This window comes from Phyllostomus hastatus, unplaced genomic scaffold (assembly GCF_019186645.2).
Source record: "Phyllostomus hastatus isolate PE091 unplaced genomic scaffold, TTU_PhHast_1.1 phas_scaffold_39, whole genome shotgun sequence".
In the NCBI taxonomy this organism is placed as follows: domain Eukaryota; kingdom Metazoa; phylum Chordata; class Mammalia; order Chiroptera; family Phyllostomidae; genus Phyllostomus; species Phyllostomus hastatus.
In genome coordinates, this window is record NW_025334028.1 from 1,101,554 (window position 1) to 1,124,463 (window position 22,910).

Consider the following 22,910-nt stretch of genomic DNA (forward strand, 5'->3'; position numbering starts at 1 on the left):
TTCCATTAGTGCACTAATCAAGGTTCTATACTCCCTATTCTTGTTATTTAGATCTCATAGAATCTGTCATGTAATTGCTGCTCTAATATTACTATAACAATAGCTACTCCTTACAATTGTAAATACTAAACAACACCACTCCCAGACCTTGGCCACTTCCCGGTCTCCTGAAATCTATTACTGCAGTGGCTAACTCTAATCTCTCATACACTATACCTATTTACTATGATTTACTCTCAGCTTACCTCAGAATCTGACCTCCCACAACCTCACTACTTTCTAGATCCAACTCACAATCCTTCCCTCCCCAACAAGATTCTTATCTTCTTTCCAACCTTTCTAAATTGTGCCTAATTGAGTGGAAGATCATGGTTAACACTACATAGCCAAAGAATCTCCAATCTCTTCTCTACTGGCTGCTACTGCAAATATCATAGAATACTCTCTTGCTATCTTAAACCATTTTCCCTTACCCCTCCAACTGATCACAAAAAACAGTAGGGGGAAGCTGTGAACACCAGAATACCTGAAGGAGACTGCACCACTGAATCCCACAGGTATTCTGCTACAGAAGTTCACACCAAGGGAGCCAGAACAGATCAATTTAAGAAGCAGAGGCTAACAAGAAGCGTCTCATCAACAATGGGAAGAGAAAGAGACAATCCGCAAATGAAAGGAAAGGAGGAAACCTCAGAAAGAATGATAAATGAAATAGAGGCAAAGCAACTATCAGATATTGAGTTCAAAGCAATGATTGTCAGGAAGATCAACAGACTCACAATGAGCTACCAGAAACAACATGGAAACTAAAACAAATGCACTGCAAACTATATCAACATGAAAAAAGAAATAGAAACTATCAACAAGGACCAAGAGGAAATGAAGAATACATTTTCTGAACTGAAGAACACAGTAGAAGTAATCAAAATCACAATCGATGAAGCAGAAGATCGCATCAGGGAGCTAGAGGACAAAGTAGAAAAAAATCAGACAGAGCAAGAAAAGGAAAAGAGGCTAAGAAAGAATGAAAAGAGATTAAGATAAATGCAAGACAATACAAAATATAATAATATCAGTATAATGGGGATACCAGAGGAAGAAGAGCAAGAGATGGAAAGCCTATTTGAAAAAGTAATGACGGAAAACTTCCCTAATTTACTGAGAGAAAAAGTCACACAAACCCAGGAAACAAAGAGAGTCCCAATCAAGAGGAACCCAAAGAAGCCCACCTCAAGACACATCATAATTAAAATGGCAAAATTTCAAGACAAAGAGAGGATCATAAAGGCAGCAAGGGAGAAACAGGAATTAACATACAAGGGAGACCCAATAAGGCTAACAGCTGACTTGTCAATGGAAACCCTCCAAGCCAGTAGAGAATGGCAAGAAATATTCCAAGTGATGAGAACCAGAGGTCTGTAACCAAGGTTACTTTTCCCAGCAAGGCTCTCAATCAAGGTACAAGGCCAAATAAGAAGCTTCCCAGATAAAAGAAGTCTAAAAGAATACACCTCCACCAAACCAGCTCTGCAAGAGATGCCAAAGGGACTGCTTTAAGGAAAGGAAGGAAAAAAGAGAGAAAGAGGAGAACACAGGTACATAAATGGCAATGAATAAGAACCTATCAATAATAACCTTAAATGTAAATGGTTTAAATGCTCGAATAAAAAGGCATAGAAGAGATAAATTAGTAAGAAAACATGACCCACACATATGCTGCCTACAACAGACCCACCTCAAGATAAAAGACCTGCACAGGCTGAAAGTGAAGGGTTGGAAATAAATTTTCCATGGAAACATACAAAAATAAAAAGATGGGGTAGCAAAACACATATCAGACAAAATATACTTAAAAAAAAAGGGGCCATAAAGAGAGACTCAGAAGGTCAATTCATAACACTCAAGGGAAGAATCCACCAAGAAGACTTAAACATTGTAACCATATATGCACCCAACATAGAAGCACCAAAATACATAAAGAAAATCTTAGAAGACTTCAAGAAAGATATTGACAAAATTATAGTAGGGAATTTTTACACTTCACTGTCAAAAATGGACAGATCTTCCAAACAAAATATCAACAAAAATATTGTGTCATTGAACAATGTCCTAGATGAAATGGACTTCACTGATACATATATAGCTCTTCATCCCCAAAAGCTAAATACACATTTTTTTTCAAAGGTGCATGGAACATTTTCAAAGATAGAACACATGCTAGGACACAAAGCAATCCTCAACAAATTCAAGAAAATTGAAATTTTACCAAGCATTTTCTTTGACCACAAGGGACTGAATCTAGAAACCAAACACAAGGGAAAAAAACCCAAAACACTCAAAATCATAGAGATTGAATAGCATGCTATTAAACAATGAATGGATCTAGAAAGAAATGGAAAAGTTTTGGGAAACAAAAGAAAATGAACTCATAACAACCCAAAATATATGGGACACAGAGAAGACAGTCTTGAGAGGAAAGTTCATAGTGATACAGGCCTACCTAAAAAAGGTAGAAACTTTTCAAACAAACAACCTAACTATGCCTACAAGAACTGGGGGAACAACAACAAAGACAGCCCAGAGGAAGTAGAAGAAAGGAAATAACCAAGATCAGAGAGGAATTAAATGACATAGAGACTAAAAGCACAATTCCAAAGATCAATGAATCCAGGAGCTGGTTCTTTAAAAAGATAAACAAAGTGGACAAACCTTTAAGCAGGCTCATCAAGAAAAAAAAAGAGGGAGGGCCCAAATAAATACCATCAGAAATGAAAGCGGAGAGATTACAACACACACCACAGAAATACAAAGAATTGTAAGAAATTACTATGAAGAGCTGTATGCGAAAAAATTTGGAAACCTAGGTGAAATGGACAAATTTCTAAAAAAATATAATCTTCCAAAACTCAATGAAGAAGAAGCAGAAAGCCTGAACAGACCAATAAAAGCAGATAATATTGAAGCAGTAATTAAAAAGCTCCCGACACAGAAAAGCCCGGGGCCAGATGATTTCACAGGAGACTTCTACAAAGCTATTAAGGAAGTGCTAACTCCTATACTTCTCCAACTATTCCAAAAAATCAAAAATGATGGAAGACGTCCAAACTCTTTCTATGAAGCCAGCATCATCCTAATCCCCAAACCAGATAAAGACACAACAAAGAAAACTTCAGGCCAATGTCGCTGATCAACATAGATGCAAAAATCCTCAAAAAATATTGGCAAACCATATCCAACAATACCTTAAAAAAATCACACACCATGACCAAGTGGGATCCATCCCAGTGATACAAGGAAGTTTCAATATTCGCAAATCAGTAAATGTAATACATCACATAAACAAAAGCAAAGACAAAAATCACATGATCATATCAATAGATGCAGAAAAGGCATTTGATAAGGTACCCATTTAGATAAAAACACTCAGCAAAGTGGAAATAGAGGGAGCATTCCTCAACATAATAAAGGCCATATGTGAGAGACCTACAGTCAACATCACACTCTAAGGCAAAATATGAAATATTTTCCACTAAGATCAGGAGCAAGACAAGGTTATCCACTTTCACCACTTCTATTCAATATCGTGTTGAAAGTTTGAGCCACAGCAATCAGACAAAAAAGGAAATAAAAAGCATCCAAATCAGAAAGGAGGAAACAAAACTGTTATTGTTTGCAGATGACATGATAGTGTACATAGAAAATCATATAGACTTGGACAAAGGACTGCTCAATCTAATAAGTGAATTTGGCAAAACAGCAAGATACAAAGTCAATATCCAGAAATCAAAGGCATTTTTGTATACCAACAATGAAACAGCATAAGCAGAAATCAAGAAAAAAATCCCATTTGACTTAGAAAAAAAAACACAATAAAATACCTAGGAATAAACCTAACCAAGGAGGTAAAAGACCTGTATGCAGAAAACTATATAACACTGAAGAAAGAAATCAAGGGAGACAAAAACAAATGGAAACATATACCGTGTTAATGTATTGGAAGAATTAACTTCATCAAGACGTCCATACCACCCAAAGCAATTTACAGATTCAATGGAATACCAATTAAAGTACAAATGGCATATTTCACAGACATAGAACAAATTCTTCAAAAATTTATAAGGAACCATGAATGACTCCCGAATAGCTGTTGCAATTTTGAGAAAGAAGAGCAAACTAGGAGGGATCACAATACCTGATAACAAACTGTACTACATGGCCACAGTGTAGTCAAAGCAAACTAGTACTGGCATAAAAACAGGGGTATGGAACACTGGAACAGAATAGAGAGCACAGAAATAATCCCAAGTCTCTACAGGCAATTAATATTCAACAAAGGGAGCAGCAACATATTTTAGAATAAAAATATTTTCTTCAACAAATGGTGTTGGGAGAACTGGACAGCTACATGCATAAAAAAATGAGGTTCTAGCACCAACTTACACCATGCACAAAAATAAATTTAAAGTGGATAAAAGATGTAAATATAAGCCATGATACCATTAGAGTCCTAGAGAAGAACATAGGTAGGAAAATCTCAGGCATTTCATGCAGCAATATTTTTACTGATATGTCCCCTAGAGCAAGGGGAATAAAGGAAAAAATAAACAAATGGGATCTCATCAAAATAAAAAGGTTTTGCACAGCTAAGAAAACTATTAAAATAAAAAGAGAGCCAACTGTATGCGAAAACATATTTGCCAATGATACCTCAGACAAGGGTTTAACTCCAAAATATATAAAAAATTTACACAACTCCAATCTAAGAAGACAAGCTACCCAATTAAAAAATGGGCATATGTCTTGAACAGATACTACTCCAAGGAGTACTTACAGAGGATCCAGAGACACATGAAAAGATGCTCAGTATCATTTGCTATCAGAGAGGTGCAAATAAAATCACAATGAGATAACACTTCACACCAGTCAGAATGGCCATCATAAACAAAGTAACAAACAACAAGTGTTGGAGAGGTTGTGGTGAAAAGGGGACCCTAGTACACTGTTGGTGGGATTGAAGACTGGTACAGCCACTGTAAAACACAGTACGAAATTTTCTCAGAAAACTAAAAATGGATCTAAATTTTGACCTAGCAATTCCACTTCTAGAATTATATCCTCAGAACATTGAAACACCAATCCAAAAGAATCTATGCACCCCCATATTCTTGGCAGCACAATTTACAATAGCCAAGTGCTGGAAGCAGCCTAGGTGCCCATCAGTAAGTGAATGGATCAAAAAACTATGGTACATTGACACAATGGAATTCTATGCAGCAGAAAGAAAGAATGAACTCCTACCCTTTGTGACAGCATGATGCCACTGGAAAGCATTATGCTGAGTGAAATAAGCCAGGCAATGAAAGACAGATACCATATGATCCCACCTTTAGCAGGAACCTAAACAACAAAACAAACAAGCAAGCAAAATATAACCAAAGACACTGCAATAGAGAACAGGCTGACAGTGACCAGAGGGGAGGGGGAGGATATTTTAGGGGAAAAGGGGAAAGGTTTACAGGAACAAGTAAATAGGAAACATGGACAAAAAGTAGGGGTGATGGAAATGGGATGGAGGTGGGGAGGACTGGGTTGGTGTGTTCAGATGGGAGTAAAAGACAGAAAACTGTACTTGAACAGGAATTAAAATTAAAAAAAATCACTTCCAAAAAAGAAAGAAAAAAAGAAAGAAATTAAGAAAGACATAAACAAACGGAATTCTGTGCCATTTTCATATATTGTTAGAATTAACATAATCAAAATATCCATGGTACCCAAAGCAACCTATAAACTCTACAGAATCCCTATCGAAATACCAATGACATATTTCACAGAGAACATTTCAAAAATTTATATGGAAACATAAATTACCCTGAATAGTTACTGCCCTTTTGCAAAAGAAGAAAAAAGTAGGAGAGAACACAATACCTGATATAATACTATATTACAAGGCCACAGTAATAAAAAAGTCTGGTACTGGCATAAGAACAGACCCATAGACCAATGGAAGAGAACAGAGATCGAGAAATAAACCCAAGTCTCTATGGTCAATCAATATTTGGCAAAGTGCACAGAAGCATAAAGTGGAGTAAAAATAGCCACTTCAATAAATGGTGTTGGGGAATCTGAACAACTACATGCAAAAAAAAAAAGTGAAACTCAATTACCAACTTACACTATATACAAAAACAAACTGAAGATGGATAAGAGACTTAAAAATAAGATAAAACACCATAAAAGTCATAGAGAAGAATACAGGCAGGAAAAGTTCAGACACTCCATTCAGCAATATATTCACCAATATGTCTCCTACAACAAGGTACATAAAGGAAAGAATAAACAAATAGGACTTCATCAAAACAAAAGGCTTCTTCAGGGTTAAAGAAAACATCAGCAAAATGAAAAGGGAACCAAACATAAGAAAATATATTTGCCAATGATGTATCAGAAAAGAGTTTAATCTCCAAAATATATAAAGAACTCACATGACTCCACTCCAAGAAGACAAACAATTCAGTTAAAAAATGGTCAAAGGATCTGAACAGACTCTTTTCCAAGGAGGACATACAGAAGGTTCAGAGACATAGGAAAGGATGCTCAGCATCACTAGCCATCAGAGGGATACAAACTAAAAATCATAATGAGATACTACTTCACACCAGCCAGAATGGCCATCAGAACCAAATCAACAAACAAGTGCTGGAAAAGAAAAGAGAATCCAAGCATATTGTTGGTGGTAATGCAGACTGGTGCAGCTAATGTGGAAAATAGCATGAAATTTCATCAAAAAACTAAAAATGGAATTGCCTTTTGAACTGGCTATTCCAGTGCTGGGATTATACCCGAAGAATACCAGAACACCAATGGAAAAGAACCTATTCACCCCAATGTTCTTATCATCACAACTTCCAAAGCCAAGTGTGTGAAGCAACCTAATTGCACATCAGTAAATTACTGGATCAAAAAATCACGGTACATTTATGCAATGTATTAATACACAGCAGAAAATGAAAAAGAAGGTCCTTCCCTTCCCAACAGCATGGGTGAATCTGGAGAGCATTATGTTAAGTGAATAAGAAAGGCAGTGAAAAACAAATATCACATGATCTTACCAATAAGTGAAACCTAATTAACAAAACAAGCAACAAAACATAACCAGAGACTGAGAAAAAAACAAGCTGACAGTAACCAGAGGGGAGGTTGGAGGGTGATAAGAGGGGTAAATTGGGAAGGGACATCAGGATCATTTATTTATAAAGGACACATGGACAAAGCCAAAAGGGAGTAGGATTGAGTGTGGGAAGTGGGGATGTGTTGGAGTGGGCAGTGGTAGAAGGAAAATGTAGACAATTTTAGTTGAACAACAATTTAAAAAAGAACAACAATAAAAATGTATATCTAAAAAAGAAATAAAATGAATAAATAAACAAACAAATAAATGAGTAGAAATAACAAAAAGAAAACAGGCCAGGTAATAGATTACCTTTATATCTTCCTCCAGTTGCATGAGTTTATTATGCAACATACACACACACACAATCACACATACCTTCTATCACTGTCTACATAATAATTCTAAATTTTTGGTCTTAGGTCCCTTTGCCACCCTAATGATTCTTGAGGACCACAACAAGCTTGAGTTTACTGTGGCTTATACCAAGCAATATCTAACAATGTCAGAAACTGAAACAGAATTTTAAACTTTTATATTAGAGCTTCTAGGAATAAAAACAATACCAAATTACATGTTAACATGGACCAAATATTTCATGATATGTTATTACATTTTTTCAAAAACAAAGGGAAATTAGTGAGGAGAATGATATTTTTTCATATTTTTACAACTCTTAATGTCTGGCTTAATAGAAGATACCAATGTTTTCATATCTGCTTCCATGATCACTCTTGTAATATATTCTTGTGCTTAAAGGATATTAAGAAATCCAGCTTCACACACAAATATACTCTCACATGAAAGACAGAATTTTAATGACTTACTAAAATATCTTTATGTAATTTATTCTGATATTGCATCAAAATTTGACAAGTGAGTGTTTCTTAAATGAAAAATGCAAAGTAGTTCTGAAATCCACTCAATTAGCATTTTCCCTCTCATATGTTATTCTTCAATAGGTTATCTTATAATTTGTAAGAATCTGTGAACTCACATATGGTTTTGTAAAATGATGAACTGGTAATTTGGAAAATATTGGTTTGTTAAGTTATAGAGATGTTCAAAATGTTGACATAGCTCACTACTTAATATTTTAAAATTACAGTTTGTAATATTTCCCCTGACTGCATCAGAATAGTGTTTAAATATTGGAAAGCTTTCAGGCTTATAGTAGAAGACACAAATTCTCCAAAATTCTCATTTTTACTTCTAAGCTCTAAAATGGTCACTGGACACTGGCTGGTGTAGCTCAATGAATTGGGTGTGGGCCTGTGAACCAAAGGGTTATGGGATCCATTCCCAGTTGGGGCATGTGCCTGGGTTGCTAGCCAGATTTCCAGAGGGGGGCATGCAAGAGGCAAGCACACATTTATGTTTCTCTCCCTCTCTTTCTTCTTCTCTTCCCTTTGCTCTAGAATAAATAAAATCTTCATAAAAACTAAAAAGTGAAGTGGTCATTGGCCACAAATACTGTGAATTGTATCCTTTTTACCCCAAAGCTTTTACTTTATTTTGACTTATTTCATTGTTATTCAAGTAGAGTTGTCTCCATTCCCCCATCACCACAATTCCCCTGGACCCCGCCCATCCCCACCTCTAACTCTCAATCTTACGCCTCTCTGTTTTGTACATGGGTCCTTTAAACATGCTCCTTGACAACTCTTCCCCTTCTTTCCTGTTATCCTCCTCCCCACACCTTCTGGTTACTGTCAGTTTGTTCTTCATTTCAATGTCCCTGGTTATATTTTGCTTTCTAGTTTGTTTTTCTGATTCAGTTCTACTTATTGGTGAGATCAAATGATATTTGTCTTTCACCTCCTGGCTTATTTCACTTAGCATAATGCTCTCCAGTTCCATCCATGCTGTTGTAAAGAGTAGGTGCTCCTACTTTCTGCTGCATAGTATTCCATGGTATAAATGTACCACGGTTTTTTCATCCACTCATTTACTCATGGGCATTTAGGCTGTTTCCAGCACCTGGCTATTGTGAATTCTGTGGCTATGAACATTGGGGTGAATAAGTTCTTTTGAAATGGTGTTTCAGAATTCTTAGGGTATAATATCAGCACTGGAATTGCCAGGTCAAAAGGAAGTTCCAGTTTTATTTTTTGACGGAATTCCATACTGTTTCCCACATTGGCTGCAGCCATTTGCATTCCCACCAACAGTGTATTAGGGTTCCCTTTTCTCCACAACCTTGCCAGCAGTTTGTTGATTTGGTTATCATGGCCTTTTTGACCAGTATGAAGTGGTATTTCATTGTGGTTTTAATTTGCATCTCTCAGGTGGCTATTGATGCTGAACCTCCTTTCATATATCTATGGGCCCTCTGTATGTCCTCCTTGGAGAAGTGTCTGTTCAGTTCCATCGACCATTTTTCACTTTGATTAGTGTGTGATAACAGCAAGCTCACTTCCGTTTGTTTTCCCAAGAATGTTATTAAATATTCAAATTAAATGTAAAATGATAGATGTATTAATATGAATGGGAGAAATCCTTTCACATGTATATCAAATCATCAGTGTACACTTTATATCTTATCATTTTTGTTAACTATACCTCAATAGAAGTAAATTTTTCATACCTTGAGTAAGAAAAAATACATAGCTTGTCAGTCACTCTTTCAAGTTAAATAATGTCCCATTTTTAAAAAATGGCTTGTTCAGTTCACAATTTATGACAATCACACAAGTGTTTTCCCTGGTGAAAAACCATTATTGTGTTGTCTGCTACATGAGTGCTTTATGAGTACTTTCCATTTGACCACATGAAATATTACAGAAATATGAATGCAACATTGAGATTTAATAAAATTTATATTTGTTACTGCTTCATGAAGGATATTCTTAGGTGATAGTGGCTGTTTACATCCCTGTGGTGATTTGATAGTGAAAGATGGTAAGAGTATACTACAGTTTGGTGGTGCTGCCCTGATTTGTGCTCAGGTGCCAGAAAGTTCATAGCTCCCTTCACCTGAATTGTTTTTGAATTACCATTACAAATGTCAACATAGTAAGAAAGAGGACTTTTTTGTTGTTGTTGTTGTTGTTATTATGAGGATAGTTTTGATCTCATGGAACCACTGAAAGAGTTCCACAGACCACATTTTGAGAACAAACTGTCTACAAAAACAGAGAGGTCTTCATAAAAGCAATATAACATATTTGAAACAATTTGAAATCATAATACCTGAACTACAGTCCCAGGAACATTTTTTAACTTGGCTACCTGGGAATATTTTTAAAAGTATTCTAGGACTTAGATATTGTGGAGAGCAGGGCCAATGAAATGGCTTTGGTCCGATCAAGATAGCATAAAGTATATAGAACAAAGTAGAGTCATCCAAAATGGCTGTCAGACAGCCATGATACCTTGGCTCAAGAGGAAAACTACCTAAGTCAGAGCAGATGCATCTGACAAAGAGACCCTCTTAAGATATCTGTACATGTGGTCAGAGCAGACATGTCTACAAGTAGACACAGCTGAGATATCTGTACATGTAGTCAAAACAGAGATGTCTGGTAAGGAGACACACCTAAGATATCTGCATATGAGATTAGACTAACCATGTATGCATAGTGGGACCACCTATATATAGGCTCCTGGGAAAGTTCCCCACTTGGAATCAGGGGTGTTGAGGCATTTATCAAAAATACCCAAAAAGATGGATTACACCACTTTCAAGGTATAACTGAGGAAGGTTCTAGACCACTGCTGAGACAGTTGAGCTCCACACACCAGGCTGTTGTTACATGCCATGCTGATCTCCCTTGGTATCAACCACCAGAGGCTCTGCCCTGATGGATTGAGGACTTTGTCTGCCCTGCTGCCCACCTAGCTCTGGAGATCTTTCTTTGCAGGACACTGACAAGCCTCTTTTCCACCATGCTGCCTTGCAGACCTACAGATTGAGACTCTGGGACTTGGGTTTCTTATCTCCCATTGATTGCTGTGTGTGTGTTTGCTATAATTCTTAGATAGCAAGAGTGTGAGCAAGATATTATTAATGTGTGTTGATGTTCTACATTGAGTGAAGCTGCATTCAATAAAAGATGAGTGAATACTGTAGTTATTGTGTGTGACTCTTGTGTATTCCTTAATGCTGGACTGCTCAGCAGACAGTTAGCCAAGCAGTTGCCTGAATGACTTATCAGAAAATCTATATCACAAACCTAGACCCATAACAGTTATTTCATCTATTAAATGAAATCACATAAGTAACTGACTCATATAGGGTTACCATACTATTGACCATGGGCCAAATCCCACTACCAATTTTTTTCAAATTTAGTTTCAGAGGCACTGATTTAATTGAAATTTATTGAGATGGTGGTGCTGCCCTGATGTGTGCTCAGGTGCTAGAAAATTCATAACTCCCTTTCCCTGAATTGCTTTTGAATTACCATTACAAATGTCAACACAGTGAGAAAGAGGGCATTTTTTTGTTATTATGAGATGGTTTTGACCTCATGGATTCCAGTACATGGTAGTTTACAAGCATAAATTCATACTTTAATGCTAGACAATATAAAGAAAAAAATAGCCTTTTAAAAATTGTTCAGTTACAATTGTCCCGAGTTCCTGGCACATTGCTCTTCCATACTCCATCCCCGCATTCCCACAGTCAGTTCCCTCATTGTCCATGCCCATGAGTCCTCTATTGTGTGTCCAGTGATAGCCACTAGTCAAATGTGGCTATTGAGCAGCTGGAATATGACTAGTCCAAAATGAGGTGTGTTTTACAAGGGGACCTTGTATTTCCTGACAGATTTGTTTTGTAGTGTGCCATAATTTATTTCATCTTGAACGATTCTCTTTAGTATTTCTTGAAGAATAAATCTAGTGATAATAAACTCTCTCAGCTTTAGTATATCTGGGAAAGTCAAAATTTCTCCTTCATGTTTGAATTGTATTTTTTAAAATTTTAAAATATTACAGATCACATTCAATATTAGTTTCAAATGTACAGCATAGTGGTTAGATGTTTATATACCTTACTAAAATGATACCCCCAATGAGTCTAGTACCTGCCTGGGTGCTATACTTTCTTTCCCTGTGGTTATTTTGAAGCTGCCATTTTGTATTCCTTTATTTCTTCACCTATATCACACATCCTACCAATATCCTCCAACCTAGCAAGCATCAGTTTGTTCTCTGTATCAATAAATTGTATGTTTCATTGGTTCATTTATATTGTTTTTCCAAATTCCACCACATATAAGTGAAATATCACGGTATTTGTCTTTCTTTGGCTTATTTCACTTAGCATAATACTCTCTAGATCCATCTATGTTGTCATCAATTGTAATATTTTATTCTTTTTTATGGCTGAGTAATATTCTGCTATATATATATTTACAACTCTTCTTTATTTGTCTATAAATGAACACTTAGATTGCTTCCTTAGATTGTCTTGGCTATTGTAAATAATGTTGCAATGAACATAAGAATGCATATGTCTTTTAGAATTAGTGTTTTGGATTTATTTAGATAGGTAACTAAAAGTAGAGTTCCTGGGTCGTTTGGTAGATACAGTTTTAATTTTTAAGAAACTTCCATACTGTTTTTTAGAGTGTCTGCTCAAATTTGAAATTCCACTAACAGTGCATAAGGGTTTTGTTTTCTCCACATATTCACCAATACTTGTTTTCTGATGATACCCATTCTGACACGTATGAGATGAAATCTCATTGTATTTTTACCCTGCATTTCTCTGATTAGTGACACTAAACATGTTTTCATATGTTTATTGCCATCTGGATGTCCTTCTAAAGAAACATCAATTCAGGTTTTTTGTTCATATTTTAATCAGATTATTTGTGGGTTTTGGTGTTAAATTGTATGATTATTTTTTTATTAGTTTACTGGCCTTTTTTCCACATTTTTATTGTTGTTGGTCTTTGTTACCCCCTTATAACTCCCCCCATCCCAACCATCCCCACTTCCCACCCTTGATCCTATCCCTTTTTGGCTTTGTCCATGTGTCCTTTATACAGGTTCCTGAACACCATTCCCCCTTTCCCCCCATTATCTCCTCACATCTCCCCCCTAGTTACTTTCAATTTGTTCTTTATTTCAATGTCCTTGTTCATATTGATGTGGACTCTGACCAGCGGTGTCTGACCATGGTGTTGTGGATGTGGCAAACAAATTCACACAGACTGAAGAAGTCCTTTAGAGAAAAAGGATGCCATGACCACTCTCTGGGTGAGAGGGCATCCTGACCCTTGCCTGGACAGGCTTTTATTGCTTTTCTGGGAGCATTCCATCAAGGAAGGTCATCATTTATTCTGCAAAGATTTGCTTTAGGTGATTACCTTTTACAGGTAACAAAGAAAAGGATGTTGCTGATTACTTCCTACAGATAACAGAGAAAAGAATGTTACAAATGCAAGAGAAAATGATTAAACTGGTTGCACTTCATCTTTGGGAGGTTTAGCACAGACTTTAGGAAGTTACTTCAAAGGTATGCATTAAACATTTGTTGCCTTAACTCAGGGTGATGGAATGAGGTGGATCCTGGCCTGCAAGATCTGTGTGTGTTGTGGCTGCTAGTGAACAAATACACACGGACAACAGAAGTCCTGTGGAGAAAAAGGAATGGCATGGCCACTCTCTGAGAGAGAGAGAGGTCAAGAGGGCCAGAGGCCCCCAGCCCCTGCCTGGTCAGGCTTTTATTGCTTTTCTGGGTACATTACATGGAGGATAGTCCTCATTTACTATGCACAGGTTTGCTGCAGGTGATTACCTTTTACAGATAACAAAGGAAAGAATGTTGCTAATTACTTCAAATGGAAGGATGTTGCAGACCAAGGGGAAAAGTGGTTGAATCAGTTACACTCCATATTCGGGAGATTTAGCACACTTTAGGAAGTTACAGTAAGCACTTGCTGCCTCAATTCAGGGTGAGGGAATTTTAGCAAAAGTAAGTCTCATAGCAGTCTAGGTATGATGCAGGACTGATTTCCCACAGGAAAAAACTCTTCCTAGGTGTGGTCCTGTGTGCCACTTGGTCCCCACTGGTTTTCCATGTGGAGGCTGAGCTACATTTTCACACCATGTGAAGCAGTTCCCTACAAGGGAGTTTTAGCAAAAGCAAGCCTCAAAGCATCCTAGATATAATGGAAGCCTGGTTTCCCAAGGGAAAGCTGATCTGTGAGCTGGATCCTGTGTGCCACCTCAAACTTATTGGTTTTCCGAACCAGGGCTGAGCTACATTCACTATTGCCAAGCAGACCTATTCCCTGTGATATTTTGCTTGCTTGTTTGTTTTGTTGATTAGGTTCCATTTACAGGTGAGATAATATGGTATTTGTCTTTCACCACCTGGCTTATTTCACTTAGCATAATGCCCTCCAGTTCTATCCATGCTGTTGCAAAGGGTAGGGACTCCTTTCTTTCTGCTGCATAGTATTCCATTGCGTAAATGTACCACCGTTTTTTCATCCACTCATTTACTCATGGGCATTTAGGCTGTTTCCAGCACTTGGCTATTGTAAATTGTGCTGCTATGAACTTTGGGGTGCACATTGGTTTTCTGAGAAAAACTAAATTCCATACTGTTTTCCACAGTGGCTGCACCAGTATGCATTTCCAATAACAGGATATTTAGGTTCCCTTTTCTCCACAACCTCATCAGCCTTTGTTGTTTGTTTTGGTTATGATGGCCATTCTGACCCCTGTGAGAGCTGGTATCTCATTGTGGTCTTAATATGCATTTCTCTGATGGCTAGTGATGCTGAACATCAGTTGATGTATCTGTAGGTCCTCTCTATGTCCTACTTGGTGAAATGCCTATTCATGTTTTTTGCCCATTTTTAATTGGATCGTAGTTTTATGAATTCTCCATATGTAATGGATATTAACCCTATTGAATGTATTACTGGAGAATATCTTCTCCTATTCACTAAATTGTCATGCTGATGGTTTCCTATAGTGTACAAAAACATTTTAGTGTGTGATAATTTTATTTATTTATTTTTTCTTTTGTTGCTCTTAACTGAGAATCCAAAACATATATATTATTAAGGGAAATGTTAAACAACCCATTGCTTATGCTTGCTTGTAGCTTTGTGGTTTGGGATCTTATATTTATAAGTCCTCAAACCATTTGAGTTTATTCTTGTATACAGTGCACAAAAGTGGTTTAGTTTCATTTTTCTGCATCTAACCATCCAATTTTCCAAACACCATTTATTGAATAGACTGTCTTTATACTATTGCATATTCTGGTCTCCTTTGTCATAGATTAATTGACAATATAAATGTGAATTTGTTTTGTGGCTCTTTATTCTGTTTTATCGACTAACGTGTCTGTTTTTATGCTAGTACCATGATGTTTTGATTACTATAGCCTTGTGGTATAGTTTGATAGAAGGTAACATGATACCTTTAACTTTCTTCTTCTTTTCCAAGATTAATTTAAATGTGTAGGGTCTTTGTAGTCTATACATATTTTGGAATTATTCTTGTTATGTGGGAAGGAAATCCACTTATATTTTGACATAGATTTCATTGAGTCTGTAGATTACTTTGGTTAGTGTAGACATTTTAACAATTTTAATTATTTCCATGATCATGATATATGCTTCTTTTTATTTCATTTACTCAATTTCTTTCTTTAATATTTTATAGTTTTCCAAGTACAGGTCTCTTATATCCTTGATTAAATGTATTCCTAGGTTATGTTTTTGAGGCAATTAGAATTTAGATTGTTTTCTTAATTTCTCTTTCATTATTGATGTGTAAAAATGCAACTGAATTTTTAGTATTAATCCTGCTACTTTACAGAATTCATTTCTCAGTTCTAATAGATTATTTAGTGGAACATTTAGCATTCTATAAATATAGTATTTTGTAATGTGTAAATAATGAAAGTTCTTCTTCTTTTTTTTTTATTTGAGAGACATTTTAAGCTTCCTTTCATGCTCAATTGCTTTAGCTAGAATTTTCAGTATTGTGCTAAATAAAAGTAGTGAAATTGGACATCTTTGTCTTGTTACTAATCTTAAGCAGTGGTATTTAACTTTTGTTACCTGGCCTATTTCACTTAGCATGATTCTCTCCAGTTCCATCCATTCTGTTGTAAAGGGTGGTAGATGCTTCATTCTTTCTGCTGTGTAGTATTCCATTGTATAAAGGCACCATAGTTTTTGATACACTTATTTACTGGTGAGCACTAAGGTTGCTTCCAACACTTGGATATTGTAAATTCTTCAGCTATGAACATTGGGGTGCATAGACTCTTTGAATTGGTGTCTCAGGATTCTTAGTGTATAATCCCAGCAGTAGAATATCTGGGTCAAAAGCTAATGCCATTTTTAGTTTTCTGAGGAAATTCCATACTGTTTCCCACAGTGGCCATACCAGTCTGCATTCCAGCCAACACTGTGCAGGGTTCCATTTTCTAAAACCTCACCAGCACTTGTTTGTTTATTTGCTTATGATGGAAATTCTGACAGGAATGAAGTGATATCTATCACATTGTAGTTTTAATTTGCATGTGTCAGATGGCTATTGATATTGAATAACATTTCATATGTTTCTGGGGTGTCTGTATGTCCTCCTTGGAGAAATGTCTGTTCAGGTTCATTGACCACTTTTTAATTCAGTTGTTTGTTTCCCTGGTGTGGAATCATGTGAGTTTTTAAATATATTTTGGAGATCAAACCCTTGTCCAAGGTATCATTTGCACATATATTTTCCCATACATTTGGTTTCATTTTCATTTGCTATTGTTTTATTTAGCAGAAGCAAAATAAAACAATATTTAGCAAAATAGAAAGCAGAAGCTTTTTATTTTGGTGATGTCCCACTTGTTTATTCTTTCCTTTATGTTCCTTCATCTAGGGTATATATCAGTGAAAATACCAGTGCATGGACTATTGGAGGTTTTCCTGCCTACGTTCTTCTCTAGACTTTTATGATGTCTCAATTTATACTTAAGTCTCATCCATCTTGAGTTTATTTTTGTGTATTGTGTAAGTTAGTGGTCAAGTTTCACTTTTTTTTTTTTTTGCATTTAGCTGTTGAGATCTCCCAACACTTTTTATTGAAGTCTATTTTTCCTCCATTTTATGCTTCTGCCCACTTTGTCAAATATTGATAGACCATAGAGACTTGTGTTTATTTCTGGGCTCTCTATTCTGTTCCATTGATTTATTTGTCATTCTTATGCCAGTACAAGACTCTTTTGATTACAGTGGTCTTGTAATACACTTTGATATCAGGTGCTGTGATCACTCCTATTTTTTTCTTCTTTCTCAAAATTGCAGTGGCTATTCAGGGTTGTATGCAGTTTGGTATACAGTTATTAAATGTTTGTTCTATATCTATGAAATATATAATTCACATTTTAATGGTGATTCTGTTGAATCTATAGATTTCTTTGGGTACTATGGACATTTTGATGATGTTAATCTTCCAATCCATGAACAGGGTCTATACTTTCACTTGTTTGTGTCTTCCTTAATTTCTTTTTTCAGTGTTGTGTAGTTTTCTGAGTACAGGTCTCTTACATCCCTGGTTAGGTTTATTCCTAGGTGCTTTATTTTCTTGTTGATATAGCAAATAGTATTTTTTCTGATTTCTGTTTTTGATGTTTCATCGTTGGTGTATAAAGATGCCTTTGATTTCTGCATATTAACCTTATATCCTGCTTTTTTACCAAATTCACTTATTAGTCAAGTAGTTTTTGGATGGAGTCTATAGTATTATCTACATACACTATCATGTCATCTGCAAACAAGACATTTTTGCTTCCTCATTTCCAATTTGAATGCCTATTATTTCTCTTTCTTGTCTGATGGCTGTGGCTAGGACTCCCAATACTATGTTGAATGGAAGGGGTGAATGAGAACATACTTGTCTTGTTCCTGAACTTAATGGGAAAGATTTAGTTTTTTCTATTGAGTATGATGTTGACTGTATGTTTTTAGGATATGAAATTTATTATATTGAGATATGCCCCCTCTACTCCCACTTTGAAGAGTGTTTTTTACCATAAATGTGTGTGCTACCTTATCAGGTGCTTTTTCCACTTCTATTGATAAAATTATGTAATTTTTTTCTTTTCTTTGTTTATGTGATTGATTACATTTTGTTTTGACTTCTGAATATTGTAACATCCTTGTATCCTTGGGATGAATCCCACCTGATCATGGTATATGATCTCTTTAATTCATTGCCTGATGCAGTTTGCCAATATTTTATTGAGAATTTTAGCTTCTTTGTTCATGTGTGATATTGGTCTGTAGTTTTCTTGTATTGTTGTGTCTTGATCTGGTTTTGGGATTAGGATGATGCTGGCTTCATAAAAAGAGCTCGGGAGTCTTCTGTCTTAGATATTTGGGAGATTTGAAGGAGGATAAGCATTAGATCTTCCTCAAATGTCTTTTAAAATTATCCTGTGAAAACATTCAATCCAGGGCTATTGTGTGCCCGGAGTTTTTTGCTGACTGCCTCAATTTCCACAGCTTTTATCTGGCTGTTCAGTCTTTCTGCTCCTTTTTCCTTCAGTTTTGGGAAATTATATGTTTCTAGAAATTTGCCCATTTCACCCAGTTACCTTTTCAAGCATGTTTTCTATTGCTTGATCCTCTTCTTTTCCTTCCATTGTATCTATTATGTGCATATTACTGTTTCATGTTGTTCTGCCTTTAACCCATCTTCTTTATTTTTGTTGTCTTTTTTCCCCCTTTTCTTGCTCTTTCTGGAGTTTTTTTTTTATGTCTTGTCCTCCAGCTCGCTAATTCAGTCCTCTGCTTCATGTGCCCTGCTTTTAATTCCTTCTCCTGTATTCTCAGTTCAGAAATTGGATTCTTCATTTTTTCTTTGCTCTTGCTGACAGTTTCTACCCTTTTCATGCTGATATAGTGTCAGTAAGTTCCTCATAGTTTGCCTGAAGTTTTTGATAATTCTCACTGAGCCAATTGACCTTTCAGGTCACAATTGCTTTAAACTCAATATCTGATAGTTGATTTACCTCTATTTCATTTAGCACTCCTAGGGATTCCTCCTTTCCTTCTGATGGAGGGTTGTTTCTTTGTCTTCCTTTTATTTGCAAGACACTTCTTATTTGCTTCTTCTTCTCATCTGGGTCTGTTTTGACTCCCTGAGTTTGTGGTGTGAATTTCTATGGTAGGAGACCTGAGAAATTCAGTGGTGCAGCTCATTGATCTCTAGAACTTGAAGGTCTTGGAATGCCCTTTGTGCCTCTTATGTTGGCTCTCTGGATGTAACAGGTTTTGATTGCTTTTGGGTCTTTCTTTGGTGAGTTCTTCCCTCCAGATTGTTGGATGAGGGTCACTCCTCCCACCAAATCTTGTATGGTGTTGTGCAGGTGCTGCCAGAACAAACATGCAAATCTCAGGAAATAAACTCTCATCTGCAAAAATATCTCTCCTCAAAATACCACTATCAAGAGCAAATCAACTTGTATTAATAAAGGTTTGAAGAGATTAAGACTATTACAAGAAATGAGGGAAATAAAGTGTAGTATAAAATCTAGTGATTTAACATGCACAAACTTGATGGATAAAAAATGAATGTTATGCCTTGGCTGGCATGGTTCAATGGATTGAGCACTGGCCTGCAAACCAAAGGGTCACTGGTTCAATTCTCAGTCAGGACACATGCCTGGGTTGTGGCCAGGTCCCCTTTGTGGGCACTTGAGAGGCAACCACACATTGATGTTTCTCTCTCTCTCCTTCTCTCTCCCTTCCCCTCTCTCTAAAAATAAATAAATAAAATCCTCTAAAAATGAAAAAAAAAAAGAAATGAATGTTAAAGAGCTATCCATGAAAGAAAAAAATCACAAATGATAGAGAACACAGTGGATTCCTTCTCAGTAGCCTCTAGTATTTATCACTGTTTTTTATTTCTAGATCTGCCTCTGGTGATGTAAGATGTTGACGCTGTATGACCTTAGACAGCCTTCTCCAAGACTGCCAGGGATGTACTGTTGGTGTCTGACTCCTTCAGTTGTTAATCTAGTCACTCCTCCTCACACACCAGTCAGTCTTAAGCACCACAGAGCCAGAGCAGAGTCACACCTGGGCTTGGGACTATTGTTTCCCCTCAGGCTTCTGCCACTCACACAGGAGTGGTCTGCCTGAGCAGGATGGTTGCTGCCCTATGGAGGAGGGCTCAGCACTGGGATCCCTGAACTCTTTCAGCTATCTCCCCAAAGTTTCCATTCCCTCTTCTATCCTCAGATATCTCTAGTCCAATCTGCGCTTATATTTGCCAGAGCTTAGGGTAAGTGCCTGCAAATGAAAATTTGTGTGTTGGCCTTTCAAATGGCCCGTTGTGTCTCCAGCCATCCACCTCTGGCAGAGAGTAACCCTGCTACTTTTTGCTGCTTATTGTCATCTGTGTACTTTTTGGGCTTTTGTGATCTAGGCTGGTGATCCCAGCTTAGTGTTTAGATCACACACTTCTCAGGGGTACCACCTGGTTGTTTTATTTTCCCTCCAGCATTGCTGCCTGTATGTGCCTTCAGTCTGCACCACACTCCTTACCAGTCAGTTTGTGCTGAAGCTGATTCTTCTGTATGTCTGAGGTTATATACATCTTCTCTCTCACTATTGCTCAGTTGTTAAATCTGGTGATTTCTTTACAATTTAGTTGTAATTCCAGATTGGTCCTGGAAGGAGTTTAGTCTGGTTTCCATTCACTCCTCTACTATCCTGCCAGACCTGCTGTGGCTGCTGCTGTTTTCCATTTAGTGTTATGTTAGCTTTTTTAAAAAAAAATACATGGCATTTATTAAGTAGAAGGATGTTCCTTCTATTCCCACTTTACTGGGAGTTTTTATCATAAATGTGCGTTATATGTGTCAAATGCTTTTTCTGCAGCAATGATTGTTAATTTTTACTTAATTTTGTTAATGTGGTATATCACATTTATTGTTTTGTGGATATTGTGCCAAACTTTTATCTATAAAATGAATCCCACTTTATCATGTTATATCATTTTTTAATGCATTGCTAGATCTAATTTGCTACTATTTTGTTGAGGATTTTAACATCTATGTTCATTAGGGATATTGCCCTACAAATTTCTCACTTTGTAATGACTTTTTATGGTTTTGGAATTGGACTAATGATGGCCACATAAAATGAACTTAGGAGTCTTCCTGCTCATAATACTATTGAAATAGTTTGAGAATAATAGATGTTAGTTTTTCTTTGAATATTTGTGTTGAATTCACCTGTGAAACCATCCTGTCCAGAAATTTGGTTTCTTGGGAGTTGTTTTTTTTTTATTACTGCTTCAATGGTACTAATTGTAGTCTGTCTCATTAGATTCTCCAGTGCTTCCTGATTCAGTTTTGAATGATTTCATGCTTTTAGGAATTTATTCCTTCCTTTTACATTGTCCAATTCATTGGCATACAGTTGTTCATAATATTTTCTTACAATCTTTTGTATTTCTTTGGTGTCAGTTGTTATTTCTCTTTTTATTTTTATTTCATTTTTTGAGATCTATCTTTTTATTCCTTGATGAGCCTCAGTAAAGGCTTTCAATCTTTTCTTGTCTTTTCAAGGAACTAGTTATTGGTTTCATTGATCTTCCATATTGCCTTTTTTCTTCTACTCACTTTTGGCTTTGTATGTAGTTCTTTTTCAAGTTTCTTTATGTGTAAAATTATATTCTATGAGGTTTTTCTTCTTTATTGAGATAGACCTGTAATGTTATGAATTTCCCTTTTAGAAGTGTTGTCACTGTGTCCCATAATTTTTAGGTAGTTGAGTTCTCATTTCCATTGTTTCAATGTATTTTTAATTTTTTTCCTTGATGTCATTAGTAACCCATTAATTTTTAGTAACATGTTATTTAAACTCCATATCTGTGTGTGTGTGTGTGTGTGTGTGTGTGTGTGTTTCATTTTTTTCTTGTGATTTATTTCCATTGAGTCAAACAAAAAGTTTTTTTCCCCATAAGATGGTTCTGGAAGCACTTACGTGTTTTTAATGTCATTCAAAACCATGTTGTTAGATTGTATTGTGACAACTGTCATATCAGTATGTATTTAAAATAAAATATCAAAAATCAAAAACATCAAAACATCAGAATTTTTGTGTAGCTATTTTAATACTGAAGAAGGAAGGAAATAAGCAACCTTTTTGGCATATTATATTTTATTATTTCAAAGGTAAAAAACAAAACTGAAAGGCAAAAAAACATAATTTGTGCAGTGTATGGAGAAAAAGTGCTGTGACTGACCAAATATGTCAAAAGAGGTTTGTAAAATTTCGTACCGGCAATTTCTTTCTCAATGATGGATCACAGCTGGGTATACCAGGTGAAATTGATTTCAATCAAATCAACACATTAATTGAGAAAAATAAACATTATACCATGAGGGAGATAGCCAACAAACTCAAAATACCCAAATTAATAAAGTTATTGGTGAAATGAAAAATGTGTTATTTATTTTACAGGAAAACCCATGTGGACTTTTCAGCCAACCCAATAGTTTCATAGCATTATTGACAGAGAATGTTTGGTATGATTTCAATCTTCTTAAATTTTTAGATATTTTTTTGTGTGTCATAGCATGTGATACATCTTAGAAAATGTTCCATGTGCATTTGAAAAGAATGTATATTCTGCTGCTTTGGGATAAAATGGTCTCTAAATATTAATTAAATCCATCTGATCCAGTGTGCTATTTGACTCCTGTTTCCCTGTTGTTTTTCTGTCTGAAGATTTATTCATTGATGTCCATGGAGTG